Source organism: Petromyzon marinus, chromosome 33 (genome assembly GCF_048934315.1).
Source record: "Petromyzon marinus isolate PM22_M1 ecotype Great Lakes invasive population chromosome 33, UKy_Petmar_22M1.pri1.0, whole genome shotgun sequence".
NCBI classification, from domain to species: domain Eukaryota; kingdom Metazoa; phylum Chordata; class Hyperoartia; order Petromyzontiformes; family Petromyzontidae; genus Petromyzon; species Petromyzon marinus.
Genome location: NC_133699.1, coordinates 7,784,586 through 7,799,991, shown reverse-complemented (window position 1 = coordinate 7,799,991; position 15,406 = coordinate 7,784,586).

The window sequence follows — 15,406 nt, the reverse complement described above, 5'->3', positions numbered from 1 at the left end:
TGTATGCGTTAGGTTTCACTTAGCATTAAACACCAGAATCCACTCTAGCAAGAATTCCATCCTGGCATGGAGGACACCTTGCGGTACATTACAGGTTTCCCAAAATTCCACTTTTATTAATTTGCTCCCAAATCAAATTGTTCTGCACTTGTGACATGCTAAGCAACTAACGCTGTCTGATTGGCAACACACCTGCTCAAGCTCTGGGATAACAGGTGTGTGTTGGGCATCAGTGCTTGTCAACTTTGCTCTAATTAGTGTATTTTCTAATATTCAATAACGTATTTAATTACTCATTGAGGTTTAATGAGCTCACCTGTCTCGATTTTTGTCCAATTGTTGCAGATACGAGTCACAACACTTGATTCATGTGCAGTGATATCAATGTGAATTAAAGTGCTCTGTTACCAATAAAGTACAATTTTGACTGGAGAAGATCAATGGGTGGGGTTTGGGAATCTGAGACGGTACAATCACGAATGTTAATCAAATCTACATATATGAGGGCTTAGCCTGCTTCACGTCGGCTTCAGTCGCACAATGTAATTTTTTCAAGTATTCAGCACGGGGTTTAAATTAATGCAGCGCTTCAGGTTGACCCTGCTGAAATGTAGCTGTTGTATATGTGGGTGTGTGAAAATTGATGACAAATAATTAAAATTAAATGAAATTCGAAATTTGCATAATTAATCCAAAATTATGTTAATTCGTGTAATTATGCGTATAACTATGCTAATTAGAGAGGTGATCGTATTAATTTATACGAGTGGTTGTGTTAATGATAGCCTTCATGATAATCAGGTCCCCGCCTCGTTGACGAGGTGGGGTTATCAATCAGGATAACGCAATCAATCGTGTGCAGTTACCCTAGTGTCAATTCGGCCTCGTTGTCTAACTTCGTATTATTGATCAGCATAATACAATGATTCTCGCTTTAACACTCCCCGAGTGTTCATATTTTAGGTCCCATGTTCACATCGTTTGCTTTAGTTTAATGAGTGTGGATTGGTGTGTTTATAGTTTAGGTTCCCGAGTTCATATCTCGTCGCAGGATACAGATCTTATGCAAAAACTTCAGGAAAGAATCACACGACCACTTCTGTATTAATCAATTTATTTTCTAATTAAACCTTAACTATAATATGTATGTGACTCTCAATCTCGGAACTTCAACACGGTATCCACACGGTATCAAGACAGTATCATCAACGACTGTACGATTTCACTTTGATAACACATGGACCCCGCATAAAGCGATTGCTGTTAGTGAGAGAGTCAGAACATGCAAATGCTATGCTACACAAAAGCTTATACATTATAATATGAACGATCATTATGCTTGAAATGGTCAGCACATTATCACAGGCGATTGATTAACATGCAACGGTATTCATATAAAAAGACAATCAAACAGTTATTATTTCCAAAGGCATAAATGTAACAACAGATCCACCGGACAGAATATAAGATTACCGAAATGGCTTAGTGTGAGGGTATGCGGCGGAACGTGTTATCTCACGGGAGATTAATTAATTAATTCGTGAATAAGATTGTATGATCAGAAAATCGGTTTAGCACGATTCCTCCCCGGGAGCGTAGCTCCGTGGCGAAGGTGCCAAGGCTAATTCGTATTGATGGATCGGTTGGTAACTTATGCGATTAGAAGTACAGTCCAAAACAAAATATTGAAGAGGGAAATTATGAATATACTTATAAATGACGGACTGTTATCACACGAACGATGCTTCCACAGCCAGATGGTTCACGGACTTGAGTGTTCGCTTCTGGTTAAGGACCTGTGTATGTTTGAGTGATATGAATTGTTTTGAATAGTCAGTGTTTGGAATTAATTCTTTGCGTTGCCATATGCTGAAGTTGGCATCGCTTGTAGGAGAAGTAGCCTCGCTCCCTTTAGAGCGGTGAGGTGTGTAGGAGTGCATCATACGAATCGCGCCCTCCTCCACACAGCAGCCAGCCTCTGTCCACGGGGGAGAGTTGCTTGATCGCTCTCAGTTCCGCTCAGTGGACACCTCTGTCCACTGCTGGATGAGCTGCGCGATCATGCTCGTGCTGGTTCGCTGAAGCAGTTTCTCTCCGCTGTTGGATGAGCTGCATCGGCACGCTCCCTCTCTCTGGGTGGAGAACTCGAACCTGCTCGTTGCTGGTTTGCTGAAAACAGGTTTTTCTCCACTGCTGGATGACTCAAGTCGCACGTGCTCTTGCTCTGGTTTGCAGAAGCTCTTGCTTGGTGCGTCGGTCGCTTTGCAGCTGGACTCAATGTAGAATCAGCAATACTCTGTCTTTCAGCTCTTGGAAATCACACTAGGTGACGCCTCACTACCCTGCGAGTCTTGCCAACGTCAGTGGGTAGCGACGGGGCCACTTTGGCTTCTGCTCGCCGCCCCCTGCTCTGCAGCTCGCCGGCTGGCGACCTGTTGCTCTCGTTCCCGATTGGAACTGCTCCTGAGCCGACCCACTGGTCGAACTCCCCGCGTTCCGACCTCAGAGTCGAACTTCCCGAGTTCCGACCCCCCTGGTCGAACTCTTCCGAGTTGCTCCTCCGAGTCGAACTGTCTCCCGAGAGTCGACCCCCCCCCCCCCGCCGGTCGAACTCTGGTGAGTTGCTCCTCCGAGTCGAACTGTCTCCCGAGAGTCGACCCACTGGTCGAACTCTGGTGAGCCGACCCCCCCCCCCCCGGGTCGAACTGAGGTTTCAATGCTCAGGATTCTCTTTTTATGCCCAAAAATCCCTTCTCTCGGATCCTGCCCACAAGGCGGGGTTTCTTTCGATTTTTGCTGTGTCAGGATTTGTCCGTATGTATCTGTGTCCGTGTGTGTGTTTGTACGTGTGTCAGTGTGTGTCCTTGTGCATCACCCACGGTATATTCCGTTGTCATACTCCTACCATAAAACCCACAAGTAAAACAATCAAATGTTATAAATTGTCTCGAAGGCACCTCTCTGTCTGGGTGCACAACCTGGAGGGAGGGGCGATATTCCCTCCGACTTTCACCGACGCACAAAGAAATGGTTAAAAAGTTTTAAGTTAACATTTCATTTCATCTGAGTTCCATAGTTATGATTCTGTATTAATCCAAGGTCTGAGTCAGCTTCTCGTTGCGGTGTTTGACTCGTGTTTCCCCAAGCGTATACACACTCCTACCCCGCGCTGCAGGGATACAAAGACGGCCGGGATTTCCCTTTCTCTCCGACCCTGGGTTTAACATCGCCCTTTGCTTACGTTGCAGTTTTGCTGTGCGCTTGCATTTCTTTTCCTCTCTACTCTTACTTTAACCCTGCTTATTATTTGCGTATGGGTGGAGGCTAGAGCATTTATGTTGACTTAGGAAAACCTGATTGTTATAGGCTTCGGGTCAAGTCGTATAGAAATTATTAAAATATGTGAATACATTTCATATTAAATTAATAGACGGGTGATGGTTACATTGACGTAGCTTGTGGCAGGGTTCAATTGAAGTGGGTGTGAAGATCAATAACTTTAGCCTACCCTGTCGTTAAATTCCGACTTTAAGTTACTTTAATAGTAATGCAGAACCAATTAGCTTTGTTGACTTAACTAGATCTAGGCTAACGCAACCTCCCAGTGACCCTGGCTTTGTGTTTACGTCAGCCCCATTGCAATCCGCTGCGCTCTGCTCTCTATCTGCTCCCTCTGACCCTGGGAGGGCTCTGAACGTCAAAATCGTGTTAGTGGGTCAAGGTAAATATGACCTCCACATGCCATGCTGAGGCCTGGTTTGGTGTTTTTATTCATTATTAAAATTAAAAGAAACAATAGAAATATGTATCTATATGTATTGAAAAATTACGTGTTAATATTAAGATGGAAAGGGGGGCATATACAACATAGCTAACCCAATTCAATCTCCGATCAAAAATGTTTCGGGATTCAAAAACAAGATAAAAAACAAAACTTGTTATTAGCACAGACTATTATATGCCCCATACTTCAGGAGTATAGCTTAATCACGACCGTTCATGCGTATTACATTACATTTTGGATTCACAAGCATTGACTTAAGTCCGTGCGAAAGAGGCCTGTCTTTTTTGTGATTTAATTCACGAACTTTTAAATTACTTTCCGCGAGCAACAACAACAACAACGCCATGACCCGGTGTTTGGAGAACTCTCGCTACGGCGCGTTTCCCAGGGCGGTTCGATTCTGGGTGGACTCTCCAAAGCCTCTGTCGCCCGTGGTTGAGAGCCTGGAGCAAGGGGATTTGACGGCGGACCACAGCTTTGCGACTCGAGTGTACGGGCACGCAACAGAGTGGGGCGCCTTGAAAGGGGCTCCCGTGGTGGAGGGAGGTGTCAGTTTGGCTCTTGGCGGCTCGCTGCAGTTTCCTCCGCCGGGGGAACGAGCCAAGGGGGCCCCTTTGGAAGAAGACGGATTCGGGAGACGTGTCGTGCAGCCGGTCAAGTTCCAAGGAATATGCGATGGTGACGGTGATGATGATGGCAGAAGTGGGCGGTGGTGATGAAGAAGATGGTGTCAATGTTCGTGGTCATGATGCTGACGGTGGTGGTGAGGACATTGATTTTGCCGACAAAATCATGAATGTTGCAGAGTTTGAAAGAAATCGCAGTGGTGAAGTTCGTGACGACGATGATGGTGGTGTTGGTGATGACGAGCTCAGCGACAATAGCCTTCATTCCGGCGAGTGCGACAACGTCAACAATGACCCTGACATTTTTTTCAAAGACGACTTCAGCGTCTCTTCCGTCGAAACGCGCAACTCGCCACCCGCCGACGCGCCAGCTCGATCCTTCCCCAAAGCACCCGAGGCCGAGTGCACCTCTGGGCACGGCTCCACCATCGCGTCGCGCAGCAGCGCAACACGACCAACGGGGATGGAGGAGACGAAGGCGGATCTCGGGCACGGGAGAGGGGCCTCTCGTGGGGATTTCAAAGGCCGTGCCCGCGGGCCCGTGACCCAAGAGCTCGCGCCGCCGAGTCGGTCGGGCAGGCAGGCGGCGAGGAACCGGTGGGAGAGCAGCAGTTTATTGGAGCTCTCCTCCGCAGAGACCCCGAGGCTTTGCGAGGAGGCGGAGCAAGAAATCGCCGGGAGCGGTGAGAAAATGAATCGAATATTTTGATAGACACGCCACACACGACTGTATGAGCGCCTCTCAGCGCCGCGCGGGGCGTGGGGGTTGTTTGACCATACTTCACCGCACTGGTCAGTGCGGGGTAACAGGTCCTTGCAGGGTGGGCTGGTAGGAACATTGGAATTTTGCGCAATTTTATGACATTGTTACGTAAAATTGTGCAAATTGAGAGCGTCTTCCCACTTTTTTGCCCTCAAAATCGTTGAGGGTTCTTCGGACAAATTAACCTGTAGAGGAATGGAATGGTGAAATCCTTATTGACTGAAATCTGCTCATTTTGGAGCAATGTATCATAAAATTGTTAAGGGCTGGGCCGAAAAATGACAACAATTGCATTTTAAAAAAATGAGGATTTGTTTCCCGGTATACGGTAGTATGGGGCTTTAGACTCCGGATTATTAGCATTTCTGCTCGAAATCAAAACATGACCGGCTTATGGCCTTATACCTGTAAATTTGTGTTGAATATGTCATGACAAAACTGAGAGACAAGGCTTCGAGAGTCTTCGATAGTTCATTATTCCACTATGAAATACTATCTTGGATCACTAAACTACGATTGAGGTAGTGGTTGCATGTTGGATGGGGTTGGCGCAGTTGCGGCGCCTGCTGGGATTGGCTTTGGGTCGATGGCCTCTGCGATTTTGTCTCCGATTTTGCAAAGGGTTCCAGCAACAAATGCGGCCTCTGTTTCAGCAAGCAGCTTTTCAACGGTGGCATCCAAAAATCCGTCGGTGTCTTCGAAGTCGTTGTTGCTCATGGTGTTCCTGTCTTGTACCGAGAAAAACTCAAAGTGCCGAATCCACAAGTGTGAGCACATTGTTGTGAAAGGAACTAAGTATACAGAAAAAATCCATTTGTAAAATATACAACATGGGATATTTCCTCTGCCTTTTGCAATAAAATGCACAAAGTGGTCGTCCATTTTATCCAATTTTATTCACTAAATGTTCAAGGGGGCGTCCATTTTATTCAATGTTATTAGCTGAAAATGTACCAAAGCTGTCTATTTACTCGAAGAATATTTGGCTCGGTTCCATGTAGATTTATTTGTCACCAGGAAAATAAACAAAATTTGAGTCAATAAGAATAGAATAGCCAAATCGTGAGCTATTTCTGGTAGTCTGTACTTCGTATGCCTTTTGGAATGAAATGAACAAAGGAGTCGTCTATTTTATCCTATTTTATTCACTAAAATGCACTGAATTGAATTGAGCTTACTTTTGACATCAATTGAATTGCGTTTGCTATAGACGTAATTTTTTTTTATTGAAATACATTTTAATTGAAATAAATTTTAAGATACAATGGCATGAAGAGGCTCAAATTTGCCCTTGAAATTAATACCCCTTAACATTTGGGTTTGATATTATTTTGTTTGATAATAATATCTGGATTTGTGCACACAATACAAAATAATGAACCCGTCACATTTAATAGATGACAGCTCGGGTCTCTTCAAGCTCTCACGGACTCTTGTAGGAATATTTCGCCCTGTCAGCGCGGATGACGGGTGTTCCGCAAGCTGCTGGCAGGATGAATGTGGGAAGGGCTTGCACTGTGGAATTCGGGACTGAGAAAGGCGTCAGTGAATTTGCCACAGCCCCAAAAGCGAAGTTCGCAAGTGAGATAATGTGACTTCCAAATGTTGGGTGCAATAAGACATATCAAGTCTCTGCGATGTCTTTTGCTGATTTGACACCCAACAGCACGAGATTTGACTTCGTTGAAGTATTGTGACACCCAACAGCACGAGATTTCACTTCTTATGAAAGGGAACGGACGGACGGACGCATTAATCTATTGCAGGCTGGTACACTCAGTTACAACTTCGTTCCTACCAGTAAAAGGTGGGCAGCATATACGTGGATGCATTGAAGTACAGAACGATTGTTTACGTAGCCCCGCAGCAGCCTATAGCACCTGTTTGTGCGTAGTAGTGGTCGCCCATACAAGCCCTATCCAGATTGAACCCTGCTTAGCTCCCTGATCTGATGGGATTGGACTCGTATTCTTCATCAGCTGCATTGACGATTGAACCTCGCCATCAATAGGTCATCCCTAACAGTTCATCATACTCATCCTCGAAATTATGTTTTTTCATAACGCTTGTTTACCCAATAATCAATTTTTTTCAGGCCAGTCCTACCACTTTTTGCAGTCTGTGGGGGTGATGATTGCCATGATTCCAATCGCGGGTACTTTTTTTACGTCACAAATTTGGAGAAAAACGTCGGCACGCACAATGGCTTCATGCTTGCGAATGACGCCACGGGGATCTTGGATGCGAAGCAGACTGCGTGTTTAAAAATGCATTCTAATCTATTGTAGTTGATACTCCAGAGGTGTATAATTATCGGAACGTCCGCAGGAATTGAAACGTAAATCCTCTGCAACGTGGAGCGGACGCGAAATCGCCGCCGATTATCATCATGGCACACACACACGCGCGATCATACGCTTTGATTTTTTTTTAGGGAAAGGGGTTGGTGGATCACGCCGATTTTTCCAGTCCTAAATCGGCTCGACTCCCGAGGATGCAAGGAGATGCCTGTGCAGATACAGAAAAAACCCACACGTTATCCTCGTGTTACGCGTTGTTTTCTCCCAGTATTCCTTTCACGTGAAGCCAAACTTCATGCGATTTGCAAAACGTCCCAACGCACCAGAACCCTCCTGACAAGTAATCTCGAGACTGAATGTGACTTTCCTGCGTAATTAGCATTATTTGTCACGTGGCCATTAAATGTGGTGTAATTTTACGTTTTTAAAGTCCAAGTTGTGTCACTTCAGGTGAGCTACCAGCAGAGGGCAGTGTGCAGAAAAAGGATTTGAATCATGTACACGGAGCTTTGTGAGTAGCGTGTTTACCTCCCGCTTGGGTGGCTTTTCTCATGGTCCATGTGTCACAAATATGGTCAAGAGCCACGGCCCATTGGAGGCGAACCTTACTGACAAAATTCCATCTTGCGTCTCTCGACCATACTAATAAAAAAACACACTTGAGTCCATCAACATATCTACCTTTTTGGATGAATGCTATCCACGCAGGAGCATCAGCAGCCATGATCAATTTACGACTTGATGAAGTCCTCCCCAAGCCATTACAGGTCCGCGAGCGATGTTCAATGTAACAACGCATAGAGCCACGTGCGCACGAGCCGATGTAATCGCTCCATCTGCGCGATTGAAGTTCTCTTTTGAGATGTTCCTCTTCTTTGGCTGTAACTCCTTAATTGATCTCGACCATCGGTAATTCAAATATTATTACTGCAATTACAAAGTGGAATGACCTTCCCGCAGGGAGCGCCCGTGGATGATCCGTGGATCGAGTGGGTGTGCGTGCAGATCGAGTCGGCCGTGGAACACGAGCTGGTGGAGGAAGGAGGTCACGTCCCAGACCCAATCTTCATGCTCTAGGCCAGTGTTTTTCTCTAATTTTCAGAGGTGGGGGGGAGGGGCTACTTTCGCCAATAACACATCAGTGTGATGGTCGCCACGTATTTAAAATTATTGTGATTTGACAGCACGATGAACATTTTTCAAATTTGTATTGTCGGGGGCTGCCCGTTAGGGGCCACACTAAAGGCCATCAGGGGCCACCAGTGGCCCACGGGACTTGCAATGAAGAACACTGCTCTAGGCAATCATCGGCACCCTCACCGGTTGCATTCAATAATCGATTATTACGAGGGCTTCTGCACACCGGTATGATTATTTGACCATACTTCACCATTCCGATCAGTGTGGTTTGCAGGCATGGACCAAACGTGGCGATCATAAAAGTGCAGTAGAACAGTGGATATGCTGCATGTAGCCCCAAAGCCTTTAACAAGCTGGTATGACCACCTATTTATCACTATCCAGCTCAAGTCTGCTTGGCTTCCGAGATCGGGTACATTCCGGGTGATTGTCACAGGTGGCATTAATATACATGGTAGATATTTAATTACATTACTGCAAGGTAGACCTTATAAATGCCACATGAGCAGACGGCCATAGTAGGCATACAATAATACGCGAGGTTTTTTACGTAAGTTTTTTTCTGTAAACGTAATGACGATCTGTACAAAATCGGAAAGCGTCTTATAATGTCATGTACGTTCATGTGCTCAATTAAAAGCACACCAGGGTACAATATATGTACAGTACAACGATGGACTGCAGATTTGGGGCCTGCAATCGAATGAAGTTTCAAACCAGTATTTTTTATTTATTTTCGTGAACGGCATCTGCAGCATCTGGTTTAAGTACGGCAGCGCTGACGACAATTTCACACATGAGTGGCCACTCTTATCCTTGGTTAGTTTATAACATGGAACACACAAGCCCGAATGACTGCCACCAGAAATGTGCGACCTTGTAAAGTGAGCGGTATATTACAACACAACATCGCGATAGCATGTGCAAAAAAAATACATACTGTTTATACGTATATCACAGCGGAATTGCTTTTTCTCAGGCCAAGCAAATGTGTGGAAGCAGACAAGCGAGCGAATGAATATAGCAGGCGTTACTAAAAAGATCTCCAAAATTCTAAACAAACACAAGTTCCTGGTCCGGTTCAATACAGTACGCAAATTTCGTGATCTGATCCCATCCGTGAACGATGTCATTCCTGACTTACAGTACCCCGGGGTTTACAAATTGAGCTGCACTTGTGATGATTGCTATATCGGGGAGACGACACGACATGTCTCTGACCGAATTCGCGAGCACAAATCAGATTTGAAACACGGCAGAACGAATGATTCTGCAGTAGCTGACCACTGTTACAATGCTGTTGGTGATCACGATATAGTTTTCTCCGATACCAAGGTCCTTTGTAAACCCACGGGTTTTCATCAGAGATTTATCCACGAGGCAATTCAGATTTACAAACACAGACACAATTTCAACCGAGAAGATGGTTTCAAATTAAGCAACCATTGGAAAGATCTTCTTTGGTTCTTTCGGTAAAGTCACGTAGAATGAGAATAAAATAATAAATTGATAAAATAAAATAACCCAATAATATAATAATATTCTCTCTCTTTGTGAGAATATTATTGAGTTATTTTATTTCATCAATTTATTATTTTATTCTCATTCTACGTGACTTTACCGAAAGAACCAAAGAAGATGAATCATTGCAGTCACGAAAGCTTTAAATCGAAACATTGGAAAGATGTTCTAAATCATACCAAACATTAAACTAATTTTCAATGGTATTTATCCAAATAGTGATATACCAAACTTTCACAGAAGCTTATTTCACTTCACACCTACATTTGTAAACTCCCCCCCCCCCCCCCCCGTGCCGGTCCTCTACGTTCCACTTCACACCCCCTCCCCCCCTCCGTGCCGGTCCTCTTGTGCTTCACGGTCATTTTATGCTAATTCCTTTGTCAAAGCGTTTGGTTTCCTCCCACACAGCTTAAAAGGACGCGACCTGGGCTGGACTGTCTTCACTCCAACGCTGTCCTCGTGACAGTACGGTCCCCTTCACCTGATGAAGGCCACTTGTGTTGTGGCCGAAACATCGTGATTTTTGTTATTTTATTTTTTTACCTACGTGACTTTACCAAATAGAACCAAAGAGTACAGCTTTATCCTATTGGTGGTTTTATTCCGCGCGAGTATCCCGCTAACTACTAGTGTCTGTGCGAGTCAGCAGGCCCTCCAAACCTATTCCTCGAGGAGTCCAGATTCAGCTTATCCTGCATATAGCTCCGTTTTCTACCCTCTATTCAATAGCCCAAACTTACCTCTCCTCTACTTACGATTCCTTCCACTCTGCTGCGCTGAACGCTGTAGAAAGGCGATACTGTGAGTCGTCTCCGGAGAGGGTTGAGTCTAGCTGCGCTGGGCTCGTCGCACGGAGATAGATAAGTCACTGCGTGTGAAGAGATAGACGAGTCAATGTGTGTGAGGGAGATAGAGAGAGAACCACTGTGTGTGCGGGGAGTGAAGAAGAGACTGTGTGGGGAGACAAGGAGTATGAGCGGACGGTGCTGAGGGGAATTCGAGTGTTCGAGTTGGCGGAGCGCGGAGAGGAGAAATTATAGTGTGTGTGTGTGAAATTATATATAGTGTGTGTGTGAAATTATATATAGTGTGTGTGTGTGTGTAATGATATATAGTGTGTGTAATGATATATAGTGGGTGTGTGTGTAATTATATATAGTGGGTGTGTGTGTAATTATATATAGTGGGTGTGTGTGTAATTATATATAGTGTGTGTAATTATATATAGTGTGTGTGTGTAATGATATATAGTGTGTGTGTAATTATATATAGTGGGTGTGTGTGTAATTATATATAGTGGGTGTGTGTGTAATTATATATAGTGGGTGTGTGTGTAATTATATATAGTGTGTGTGTAATTATATATAGTGTGTGTGTGTAATTATATATAGTGTGTGTGTGTAATGATATATATAGTGTGTGTGTAATGATATATATAGTGTGTGTGTAATGATATATATTGTGTGTGTGTGTGTAATTATATATAGTGTGTGTAATGATATATATAGTGTGTGTGTAATGATATATATAGTGTGTGTGTAATGATATATATAGTGTGTGTGTAATGATATATATAGTGTGTGTGTAATGATATATATAGTGTGTGTGTAATGATATATATAGTGTGTGTGTAATGATATATAGTGTGTGTAATGATATATATAGTGTGTTTGTGTGTGTAATGATATATATAGTGTGTTTGTGTGTAATGATATATATAGTGTGTGTAATGATATATATAATGTGTGTGTAATTATATATAGTGCGTGTGTAATGATATATATATATAGTGTGTGTAATGATATATATAGTGTGTGTGTGTGTGTAATGATATATATAGTGTGTGTGTGTAATGATATATATAGTGTGTGTGTGTGTGCAATGAGATATATATAGTGTGTTGTGTGTAATGATATATAGTGTGTGTGTAATGATATATAGTGTGTGTGTGTAATGATATATATAGTGTGTGTGTGTGAAATGATATATATAGTGTGTGTGTGTGAAATTATATATATAGTGTGTGTGTGTGAAATTATATATATAGTGTGTGTGTGTGAAATTATATATATATATAGTGTGTGTGTGTGAAATTATATATATATAGTGTGTGTGTGTGTGTGAAATTATATATATAGTGTGTGTGTGAAATTATATATAGTGTGTGTGTGTGATGATATATAGTGTGTGTGTGTAATGATATATAGTGTGTGTGTGTAATGATATATATAAAGTGTGTGTGTGTAATGATATATATAGTGTGTGTGTGTAATGATATATAGTGTGTGTGTGTAATGATATATATAGTGTGTGTGTGTAATGATATATATAGTGTGTGTGTGTAATGATATATATAGTGTGTGTGTGTAATGATATATAGTGTGTGTGTGTAATGATATATATAGTGTGTGTGTGTAATGATATATAGTGTGTGTGTGTAATGATATATAGTGTGTGTGTGTAATGATATATAGTGTGTGTGTGTGAAATGATATATATATAGTGTGTGTGTGAAATGATATATATAGTGTGTGTGTGAAATGATATATATATAGTGTGTGTGTGAAATGATATATATATAGTGTGTGTGTGTGAAATGATATATATAGTGTGTGTGTGTGAAATGATATATATAGTGTGTGTGTGTGAAATGATATATATAGTGTGTGTGTAATTATATATAGTGTGTGTGTAATGATATATATAGTGTGTTTGTGTGTAATGATATATATAGTGTGTTTGTGTGTAATGATATATATAGTGTGTTTGTGTGTAATGATATATATAGTATGTTTGTGTGTAATGATATATAGTGTGTGTGTGTAATGATATATATAGTGTGTGTGTAATGATATATATAGTGTGTGTGTGTAATTATATATATAGTGTGTGTGTGTAATGATATATAGTGTGTGTGTGTAATGATATATATATAGTGTGTGTGTAATGATATATATAGTGTGTGTGTGTAATGAAATATATAGTGTGTGTGTGTAATGATATATATAGTGTGTGTGTGTAATGATATATATAGTGTGTGTGTGTAATGATATATAGTGTGTGTGTGTAATGATATATATAGTGTGTGTGTGTAATGATATATATAGTGTGTGTGTGTAATGATATATATAGTGTGTGTGTGTAATGATATATATAGTGTGTGTGTGTAATGATATATATAGTGTGTGTGTGTAATGATATATATAGTGTGTGTGTGTAATGATATATATAGTGTGTGTGTAATGATATATAGTGTGTGTGTAATGATATATATAGTGTGTGTGTGTAATGATATATATAGTGTGTGTGTGTAATGATATATATAGTGTGTGTAATGATATATAGTGTGTGTAATGATATATAGTGTGTGTAATGTATGTAGTGTGTGTGTGTAATGATATATAGTGTGTGTGTGTAATGATATATATAGTGTGTGTGTGTAATGATATATATAGTGTGTGTGTGTAATGATATATATATAGTGTGTGTGTGTAATGATATATAGTGTGTGTGTGTAATGATATATAGTGTGTGTGTGTAATGATATATAGTGTGTGTGTGTAATGATATATAGTGTGTGTGTGTAATGATATATATAGTGTGTGTGAAATGATATATATAGTGTGTGTGTGTGAAATGATATATATAGTGTGTGTGTGTGAAATGATATATATAGTGTGTGTGTAATTATATATAGTGTGTGTGTAATGATATATATAGTGTGTTTGTGTGTAATGATATATATAGTGTGTTTGTGTGTAATGATATATATAGTATGTTTGTGTGTAATGATATATAGTGTGTGTGTGTAATGATATATATATAGTGTGTGTGTAATGATATATATAGTGTGTGTGTGTAATTATATATAGTGTGTGTGTGTAATGATATATAGTGTGTGTGTGTAATGATATATATATAGTGTGTGTGTAATGATATATATAGTGTGTGTGTGTAATGAAATATATAGTGTGTGTGTGTAATGATATATAGTGTGTGTGTGTAATGATATATATAGTGTGTGTGTGTAATGATATATATAGTGTGTGTGTGTAATGATATATATAGTGTGTGTGTGTAATGATATATATAGTGTGTGTGTGTAATGATATATATAGTGTGTGTGTGTAATGATATATATAGTGTGTGTGTGTAATGATATATATAGTGTGTGTGTGTAATGATATATATAGTGTGTGTGTGTAATGATATATATAGTGTGTGTGTAATGATATATAGTGTGTGTGTAATGATATATATAGTGTGTGTGTGTAATGATATATATAGTGTGTGTGTGTAATGATATATATAGTGTGTGTAATGATATATAGTGTGTGTAATGATATATAGTGTGTGTAATGATATGTAGTGTGTGTGTGTAATGATATATAGTGTGTGTGTGTAATGATATATAGTGTGTGTGTGTAATGATATATATAGTGTGTGTGTGTGTGTAATGATATATATAGTGTGTGTGTGTAATGATATATAGTGTGTGTGTGTAATGATATATAGTGTGTGTGTGTAATGATATATAGTGTGTGTGTGTAATGATATATAGTGTGTGTGTGTGTAATGATATATAGTGTGTGTGTGTAATGATATATATAGTGTGTGTGTGTGTGTAATGATATATGGTGTGTGTGTGTAATGATATATATAGTGTGTGTGTGTGGAATGATATATAGTGTGTGTGTGTGGAATGATATATAGTGTGTGTGTGTGGAATGATATATAGTGTGTGTGTGTGGAATGATATATATATAGTGTGTGTCTGTGGAATGATATATATAGTGTGTGTGGAACGATGGAAATAAAAGTGACGGTGGAAGAAAGTCGATTGTCGTCCGAGTGAATCCAAGGCACTACACACACATACAAGCATTTGTTAAATTAATCGTTTATAAACATGGGAGGTAGGGGGGAGGGGGCTGGCTTTCATTTCCCTGCCCGAGTCAAAGGCACAGATGTACAAAAATGACGCATTAACCACTGCACTGCTTGCGGAAGCACAAAACGCGACTACAAAGCGTGCGGAAGCGGGCTGGTCATGCATGGCCCTTCAGGACCGACTGTGCCGGACAGTGCGCCCATAAGGGGGCTTTTTGCCAGAACGCTGCACACCTGCACCTGCACCGCCTCGGTCTCTTCTCGAGCTGCATGATGTCTTCCGAGGATGGGGTACCAGTCTCCATCGACACAACCGCACCGTTCAGGTCCTGCGCCGGATCACAACGGGCTAAGGTTGACATCTGTGTTCGGCAGGACC